Below are 10,255 nucleotides of genomic sequence, written 5' to 3'. Positions count from 1 at the left end.
TTCCTTACACAGGCTCAAGTGGAAGTGAAACGTCAAAACTGCAATGGGCCCCACGTGGACTAGCTTGCTTTGGCCCCACATGGGTTGTTCTCTGGATAAGCCCACTGTGGGGTCCCCCACCAAATTCCCTCTTGGGAAAGAGGAGGGCCCAAAAAACCCAAAAACAAAGCTAGCCTACAAGGAGCCCCACATGTGTTCTCCCGTGTTCATTTCCATAGTGGATTTAACCATACAAAACCAAAAGCACAAAACTGCTGTCAGCCCTATACGAGTACATCTAACTAACCCACGTGTTTGGTTTGTCCCACCCAGAAAGTCCCACAGATTACCCACAGCTGACCACTGTGGGCTTAAACATTTGCCAAAAACATGTCAGACGTCTTTGCAACAGGTTTTGGGTGGGTGGGCAATATCTATAAGATGAGTTGCTATTAAAAATGCAATATTGTGATCAAAATTGATTTTAACTGTGTTTTTAAAAATATGTTGGCAATCTTTGTCACAAACTAAATGGTGATGACCTCTTATCTAACCTCCCTTTGTTGTGATATGTATCTTGCCTGACAACCCACCAGAGTCGCATACTCCAGGCGCAGTAATGTGCGAAAGGGTTGTTGTCAGGACACTGTTTTCACATAGCCCTACACAACAGACACAAATGAATACATGCACTGATCCCTGTGATCCCCGTGCCCTTTCTCTCTAATGTCAGCAGACCAACCTGCAACATTCGCGCTTCTGAGCAAATTTAGAAGTTGTTTGCAGAGATAAACCAACTTCCAGCTTCAAAATGTGTGTTACCTCTCTTCTCTGTTTACTCCTGTTTAGGTTTAATGCTTTGATGGGGTCAAATAACTGCAGACTGTTCTCAGTAAATGCATTACATTTGATTTTAAAGGGGGGAAATTTAATTTAAAGGGGTTTAAATTTACATCTGATATTGTCCCAAGCTGAGACCTCCACCCTAAGTTGCCCATGTAAACAAGATTGATGCCTTAGACAAATCCACACACATAAACACACATGCACACCCAGGAAAATCAATGGAATGCTGTTAGCATTTATATGGCTTTTACTTGAATATCACTAAGAGGGAGCCTGCAAGCGATAGAAACAAAATAAAAAAAAAAGGATTGTTAGCAATGCTGTCCACTGGACGCAGTCCATAAAACACCACTCCAGACTAAATGGTTGTGTTTTAACACACAGATTCATGGCATTCATAAATGTTTAGTGTCACTTTTAACCTGGGTAATTTCAAGATTTATCCACTGTTTATTTATGGGCACTTTCTTTCTGTCACAACTGAAGACACTGATTGGAATAATAATAATGCAAGATATTGAATCTGGATTTTCTAGGTTAACATTTCTTTTTCCAATGTGAACGCTGCTTAAACAGACAGCTTGCATGATAAACTGCCTATGGACTGTACCTGATATCCCTGTTACAGGCCAAATTTAGATCCCAGGTATCCATTTCCCTTTCTCCCCCACCTGTCTATGGAACAGTAAGACACCCCGACTGAAATCTGGGGGAAGAAGGGAGGAGAAACGGTGCAAAAAAAAAAAAAATGCAAGGGGAAGAGAGGAGGCTGAGAATAAAACTGAAACCTAATCTAGAACTATTGGGGGTAATCTTTTGATTTCAGCAATTTTCCCTCTACAGCTGAATCAAAAAGCTCTATTTGCATTTTTTAACAGATGAGGTTTTAATTTCCACAGTTCTGTGGATTACCTCAATTCAAAGCACCCTGTCAGAAAATGAAAGATCTCTATCTTTACTCTTCAGTCTCCTCCCTTCCTCTCCTGCTGTTTTTGTATATACATGTGGATGACAAAAATCTAAAATAAAAACCCCTAAACTAAATATATAGAAGATGGTATTTTTTGCATAATGTAATCCTTCACACTCCTATCCTATACATAGATACATATACATTTGATAATTGAAGTCGCTCCTGTCTTTTGGTTAAAATTGTTGTTCTCCTGCAAGGGACACTTTTATCATAAAGGCATCAATTTGATGTGATGCGCAAAGACAACAAACATTATTCCTAGGAGGATTTTCGCTCTTTTAAACAATAAGCTCTGGTTTTAAGAACAGCGAGAGTCTCAAGTTGCTCCGTACAGAGGGACAGGTGGAGGCTGGGGAGGCAACGGCAGCCGAAAAGCAATTAACATTCACAAATAGCGCTAGGGAAGCTATCTGCAGAGGTTACACTGGTGCTGAATGTCACCTACTGCCTGGGCCCAATTCCTTCATTCAACCCTCTCGTAAGGGCAGACACTCTTAAATACATATTTGCATACAAATGCAGTGATTAACCCTCTAAGTGCATTAGCGCTGCTGCTTCTTGGAGTCACAGTAGTAATATCCCGCTCACTATTTGTCTATGTGTACTTGAAATGAGGTGGAATCGTGAGCGTTTATTGACTTTGTTGAACTGACTTCCATTGGATTCCTGTGGGTGTTTTGTCTTGGATTTCTGAAATACCTTATTCCCTTTCCATGCGGCTAAATCACAGCTTTAGTTTGCAGTTGCCATTATGACTGTGCTGTGTTTGATTTGGGGAATGTATCTCCTTATTGTGTCCTATAAAGCAAGAAAGCAGTGAAGCACAAAAGTTAAATGATCCCAGCTTGAGGGAGCTGTGTCATTACAAAGCAATGCTAATAAGATACAGTATGTAAAGTATATATAAAGAACAGAATAAAGACATGCATTCATCAAGTCATTGTAGCATTCTAATTGGAAAAAACTGCAGAGGAGCTTCCTCAAAATAAAGCAAGAGAGCAAAACATTTCTTGCTGCTTTGTAAGCTTTGTTCTTTTTTGCAGCAGATGAACACTGACATTCTGGGGAAAGCCACTAAATATGCCAAAGGGCTGCAATGTTCCTACACTGCTGCTGAGGTTAGTGTGTACCCTACACCCAGACAAGTCAGCCTGGGCGTAGAAAGGCAAAGAGCAAGAACAAACACAGAGGAAGAGGACAGAATGAAAGTAGTCAGTAGTGAGAGGCCTGATACTTTTATTTGACTTTATTTATTTAATTTTTTGAGTCATAAAACTTTAAAAGATGCACTTCCTGACCTTATAGTCTCACCTTGAGGCTGCAAAAGGGAACTGTTGGAGTCAAGAAGAAGAAGAAGAAGAAGAAGAAGAAGAAAGAGAGAAATACTGCAAAAGCCAGAGAAGCTTGCTACTGTCTGAGTCGCTTCCATTCCTCCTCCACCTTCACTCCACAATAAGTAGGGTGCTGCGGCATTAAGATGAGGGGAAAAGTATTAAATAAGAAACGTTTTTCATTTTTCATGTCTGCATCTGGCCTTGACTATCTCTTTCCTCCTCCCTCATCTGTCCGTTGGCAGCACACACAGCCGTGAGCAGAGCTAATTAAATGCTTCTAAGTGAGTCGCCTCGCCTGCCATTCCAGCCTCGGCAAAAGGTCATCCTACTCACAGGCATGAGGCAGACATTTCTCATGACTGTTTTCGTTTTGAGAAATTTAGCAGATTGTTAATTATCAGATTACAAGTTTGCCTTTTTAAAGGCCAGGACGCCGCCCCGAGTTGCATGACTGGAAAAGAGAGAGAGGGAGAGAGAGACAGACAGACACAGAGATGAAAAATAGAGAAGAGGGGTATAAGCAGCAAAGATAGCTGAGGGGCTCTGGCTTTTCTCCTCTTTGCTTGAGTTAAGTCAGGGCTATGATTTGTGATCAGACAGAGAGAATCTGAGATAAGCAGAGGAGAGAGGGATCTCTGTCTGACAGTAACCCCTGTGCTCTCTGTCTGCTCCCACCATCCCCCTCTACCTCTCTTTCACTCCACCTAAATTTAAATTGAGACTGTAAAAGGAACCAAATCTGAGGGAGAAACACAGTCTTGCCTTCTGGAGATGGCCACGGCACACACACCAAGATCACTTCATTGCTACTTCACCTTTCATGAATCGTCCCAAACCATCCCGCTGTGTTGAGATGAACTCCAGGCAAGAGTGATGTCAGCTAGGTAGTGTTTTGCATTCTGCTAGTAAAGACAAATATATATTACTCTGTTGTCAGTGTAACGATCAGAACGATGGGGGCTTAAATGCTATTGTTGGGTACCCACAAATAACTGGGAGTCCGTTTGATGCGTTTTCTGTGGTTGAAACATGCAAAAGGTTCTCAGAGTGACTTTTCTACACATAAACTACATACTAAACATCAGTCTTTGTGGTGGAAATGTCCCTGTGATTATTACCATCTGTTTCGCTATATAGTTGCAGCTGAGCCACGAGGCATCTTAAACCTCAATTTACAAGCAATGCTCCACTATCTTCTAAATAGCTCATGTTTAACAGTGATTCTTAAGCTGGATCCCTCAGCACCCCTGGGTTTAGTGCTTTTCATAGCCATCAATCTATAAATTGATACGGTGAGTTCATGAGCCAATAATCAGCTATGGAAATGGGCAATAGGAAGTCACTGATGAAATATCTGTGCCCTCTCAGCTGAAAACAAAGGGTGCAAACACTGCCCTGTATATGTAGGTTTTCAGCAAAACTAAGCAAACTTTGGTGTTCATAATTAGGTGAGTACAATAACAGCTAAAGACCACAGTCATTTTACACAATAGCGCTTCGGTCCTATTGCTTATCTAATGGTTTTACTTCGATCCTGTGGTTAAAAATATCTACAGACGTCCTCTCAAGTTAAACAGCATTTTGATCTTCTTTGCTTACTTCACTCTGTTGCAGTTCAAAAGTGAATATTGCACCTTTTATAAAATATCTGACAGCTCCTACAGTTACTTTGTAGAATAATATTTTACCTAAAAGCCATGTAATGAGCTTATAAAATATGTACTGTCACAGGGATTAAATTACCCAGAGGCATAAACTACTTAAAGACCAACGCTTTTCTTACACCAGTGTGCATGGAAACACTTCATGATCGCCATTGCTGAAGAACTGTAAACTGACAATTAATTAAACTTCAGTAAAAAGCTTTTATATGGCTAACAAGGATTTAAATAATTAATAATGGTCTCAAACTATCAGTAATGTCACGATTAATATTTATCTCAATGATGTCCATGATGCAAATAAGAACTGTGGTTTGTATTGTACCATAGATGATACATACATTTACATTCTGGAGAGGCTCATAACATTCTGTGTACTTTTTTTTTTAATTCAATGCCAAATGTTGTTGTGGCTTATAAATAAAAGTTGATTACCAGTCACTGAGCCTGTCCTCATTTCCTGGGTTTCACATACTGCCACTCAGTTAGAGATGCTTACATCAAATGTGCCCTTTAGTGTTGTAGGAGCTGTGATACATGACAAGACAACACTGAGACTAGTCTCACTTTTGAATTTTAATGCAAACCATAAGCTTTTCCTAAGACTATCCTGCTACTTTTGATGCCCATTTCTACTGCAATAGCTGGTGAAAGTGAAAAAGGAAAGCCAACTGAACAAGAACAGCAGCCTCATTACCATCCATCCATCCGTCCGTCCGTCCATCCGTCCGTCCATCCATCCATCCATCCATCCATCCATCCGTCCGTCCATCCGTCCATCCATCCATCCATCCGTCCGTCCATCCATCCATCCATCCATCCACACACTGACACTTTACACATATGGTCAGTTTATAGTCACCAGTGTCTCTGGTCTGCAGGAGGAAGTCAGAGTGAACCTACGGCAGATGGTGGATTCGAACCAACAACAGTTCTAACCACCACGGGACCGTGCTGCCTATCTTGTTACCCGGCCTGCCTATTTTCTTAAACATCAACGATTACATCTAGATAATCAGAAACAAATTAATAACCACCCAAGTAACAGTCAATGTTGGTTAATAGTTAAAAAAAACCTGAATCTAAATAAAGTTAGATTTAAAAAAGAACATTTTTATTAAGACTGATTCTGTTCCACCATCAAATGGAAGCATATTTATTAAAGTCCCTTTTTAAATGTAGAAAATAGGATCTTTTTTTTTACATTAATTAAGATTCATGAACCAAGAAAACATACAACTCTCACACTGATGTGTGATACTGATAAAATGACAGTGGCAGATTGTCATGCTCAAGGATAATTAATATGAACCAATAGCTGCGTTTAATTGGAAAGGTCTAAAAAGTCATGTTACAAATGTTTGCACAGATAATGCACGTTCTTCAGCAAATCCACTTCGCATCCTCCTATGCTTCTTCAAGCCTCACCTATTCCCCATGTTCTGACCTTCACCCTGCATTGGTGATTTGTAACTAATGTGCATAAGATGATATTTGTGTCCCTGCCTGGGGCGACCAATGCTCTCTGTCCAAACAGCCCACTGCCTAGCCAACTAAGTAAATAAATGGGACAAGAAGAGCAAATGAATAAGGAGATGGATGTTCCCTTCTTGGAGACACCGAAGCCTAATTTGAGCTAATAAAGGACCACATCAAGCGTGACCCCTTACTGAGAATGGAGGATCGATGCAGTGTCTAAGAAGCCAAGCAATTCCAAGTCAATTGCTCCTGTGAGTAAATTGGATCTCATCACCTTCTTTTCGCTTTACAGAAAGAAGGTGTTAGAACAAGGAATGAGGAAGGACTGAAAGAGAAGGGAGGAGAAAGGTAAAGGACAGCCGATGTTTAAAAAAAACAACCACATTGTTCACCCTTTCAGTGCTCCTTCTGATCAGATCAATGCTAATCTGAAAAGGAGCCACTTAAGAAGAAACTGTTGTTTCGTATACCTACAACACTATGATGAACACTATATCGGTGGTAAAATGGCAGGGAAGCTGATGAGAGGAAAAAACACAGTAACAAAATTAGTCTCTAACCCTTTCACTCCTCCCTGTCTCCAAGTCTCTTTGGAGTTAGCCACTGATCTGTGGGGTGGGGGGTTATGGATAATCGCCAGAGCACTCCCAGCACCAACTGTGATCTGATTTGTGGCAGAGGGCAGCCAATTACAACCATCGTGTCACTTTGTGCAAGACTGCTACTGCCTGTAGGGGTGGAGAGGGAGGGAACGAGAGCGGAAGAAGGAAAGGAGGGATACAAATTGTGAGGAAGGAGAAGATGAATAAGCAACAGAGGAAGAGGGAGGAGCTGATAGAGTTTTGAGAAAGAAGGAAAGGATGCAGAGAGGGATGGTAATGAGCAATGAAGAAAGTGCAGGAATGAGGGAGAGAGAGAGAAATTAGATGATGTTATCATGTACAGGATAAGTCATTCGGAGGCTTACTTTTGAAACTTTCCTGTTTATCTTGAATATCCATAATTTTCCTTTTTGAAACATGCATGATTAAAACATTACTGCAATGAATTTTTAAAGAATAACTGCACATATGCAAGTAAAATGCTATATATTTGATATGCTATAAAAAATTATAAGGTTATTTAAAGTAGAGGAAGAATTTATAGTAATTTAGTAGGGTGTGTATATTTTCTTTCATTTCCCATGACAATGTTGTGGCCAGAAATCACTAACTGTACTCATACAATGAATAGTTTCTTTTCCTTATTTTTGCTTAATAGCCGCTGTCATCTCTTTACATCTTGAGCCATTCCAATGGGATGCATCTCATAGAGTTGCTATTTTTGGCCATTTCAATATTGTGCTATATAAATCTATATTTCTATAGCACCAAATCACAACAACAGTCACCTCGAGATGCTTAATATAGTAAGGTGAAGATCCTACAATACTACAGAGAAAACAGGAAGGAACTTCCAGCAGAACAAACCTCAGGGAGGTTCAGCCATCTGCCACGGGTGTTTGGAGGTGAGGGGAGGTAGACAGGACAAAGGACATGCTGTGGAAGAGATAAGCATTAATCATAATAACTAAATCCAAAGGCATATAAACACACGAGAGGGAAAAAAGGTGAGTGAAGAAAAAGCACTGAGTGCATCATGCGAAGCCCCCAGCAGTTGAGGTCAATTGCAGGAGGGAGGGTTCAGGATCTGGATCTGATATCCCCATTTGGGTGTTGCTCCTGTATCATCATAACAATGCTGGTCCATGATGACATTGCCTGACCCAGTGTTTCCCATGCCATGGAAGATTATCTCGTTCCTTCTGATTAGTACTAAGCGATCTGTGTGATCAACGAGCTGAACAATTTCATTCTCTTCCACTAGAGGGCAGTACAACTATCTCATCTAATTAAATGGGTTGCCAACTGCCAGTAAAACAGAAAGAGACGAAGAAGAAACTACATGATAGTCATGCTGTGAGACAGCAATAGAAAAATATTTGAAAAGAAAAAGTAGTAAATCTGTCCTGGGTCCTGGAGAAAATTCCAACCCAGATGAAGGAGCTATTCAATTGAATTCAATTGAATTTTATTTATATAGCAGCAAATCACAACAATAACTGCCTCAAGGTGCTTTATACACGATCTAGCATGAGTAGTGGTCAGAAGAAAGCAAAAAAGGTATACTGGGGACAAACTGAGCCAATTCCACTAGTGTGCAGGGGAATTTATTAATATGCTTTTTGTGACATGGTTTTTTTTGGGTGTTGTGCCGTGTGATTTTTCTAATGTGAAATATGTGCTGTGGCTTCAAAAGGTTGGGAAACACTGGTCTGACCATTCAGTTAGCATTAGCCAAGACGTTAGCTAATATGATTAAAAACTATTTTAACAATAAAAACCAGCATGAGTAACCTAACACTGGTTAACAGCAAACATAACTTGATAATATATTTGGTAGCTTGTTTAAATACACTTGAAATGCTTACCATTTGTTCAAGAAGAGTGTTTTATATAAACAATGGCACCAAATTCTAAAGCTATCAAATCACAATGACGTGACAGGTCAGTTGCAATGTTCATCCTGGATGATGTAGAAACAACACTAACACAGGGAATCATTTAACCATCCAGGGTCACCTGATTCAGCCCTAGCTTTAGCAATAGGGACAATTTTAAGCATAACCTCAAAAGCATCACAGTAGTATGATTTCTTTGCTTTTAAATATTCAAAGGATTCAAATCAGCACTGTTAACAATGGTCAAAAGGCAAAGGACATTTTAACCCCATCAAAAACAAGGTAGAGCACTACAAAATGCGGTGTGTCAGACTCCTGTTTCCTATCATTAAGTTCATTTCCTTTCAATGCTCCCTTCATTAGCACCCATGTTAAGCTCTGCAGAATTGCTAATAAGTTAATTGAGGCTTCTTAAGACTGTGTAGGTGACATTGAGAGGAAGATTGGCCTCACTCTGTGTGAGAATGAGCTTTGCATAATATTTAATGGCCACTTATTCTATAAACAGTGTAGCTGTAAAGACTTCTGGGCTCATATTGTCTTACACGCACGTGTGTCACACACACACACACACACACACACACACACACACACACACACACACACACACACACACGTTCACGTAAATTTACAGAACAAAACATGCAGACTTTCCTGCTAGGACTATGGTGTCGGTATTAATTAAACACGCTGGTTTCCATGGGGGGGGGGGGGGGGGGGGGGGGGGGGGAGAGCTGTGTGTGTATGTGTGAGATCAACAACCGTCTGCATCATGGACCGAGCTGAGGTTTTAAGGATGAAATCGACTACATTAGAATTGTGACTGCTATTCCCTCTATCACATACACACTTTCACTGCAGTGCAAAGGTAATAGACTGTTTTTATCGTATGACGTATGCGTGTCTGTGTGTTTGTGGTCAGACAGGTTGACAGTGCATGCACAGAGTCAGAGAGAAGGAGTCAGGCAGGCAGGCAGAGGCTGTATTGGGACTTCCCTTTGGGGCCAAAGGTTTCCTGCCTCTCTTTCCCTCTTCCCCGTCTCTTTGCGTCTCTTGGATCTTCACCCCAGAGGCTTTGTGTAGACAGGAGAGACTTCCATCCACACACTCACGCTTCCTTCATAGCAGACCAATTCAACACCCACCAACAGGCCATAGATGGTTGTCTAAGTGTCAGAAGAAGTATACAGTAAAGTGAAATATTCAAAGGGAGGTCTAGTATGGTAATCCAGTCTCTTGAGTTTCTGTTTTGCTCCAGTTATGTGAGTGTGGGCTTGTGTGCATGCTTTTTGGATATCGGCAGGACAGCTTGATTGGCTAGCTGTCCAATGTCAGAATCCCCACAACAGATCAACCTTGAACAACCTTTCTGTCCACTGGATAAGGTCCACTTACCTCCAAAAGCTCTTATCTCATTCACTCATTCCCTGCAGTGAGGAAAGTGGGGAGAGAGACTGCAGAGTGGCTTCTTTTTGAAAGCTTT

Source organism: Astatotilapia calliptera, chromosome 3 (genome assembly GCF_964374335.1).
Source record: "Astatotilapia calliptera chromosome 3, fAstCal68.1, whole genome shotgun sequence".
Lineage (NCBI taxonomy): Eukaryota > Metazoa > Chordata > Actinopteri > Cichliformes > Cichlidae > Astatotilapia > Astatotilapia calliptera.
The sequence above is the reverse complement of the archived record's forward strand: the minus strand, read 5'-3'. Positions refer to the sequence as shown.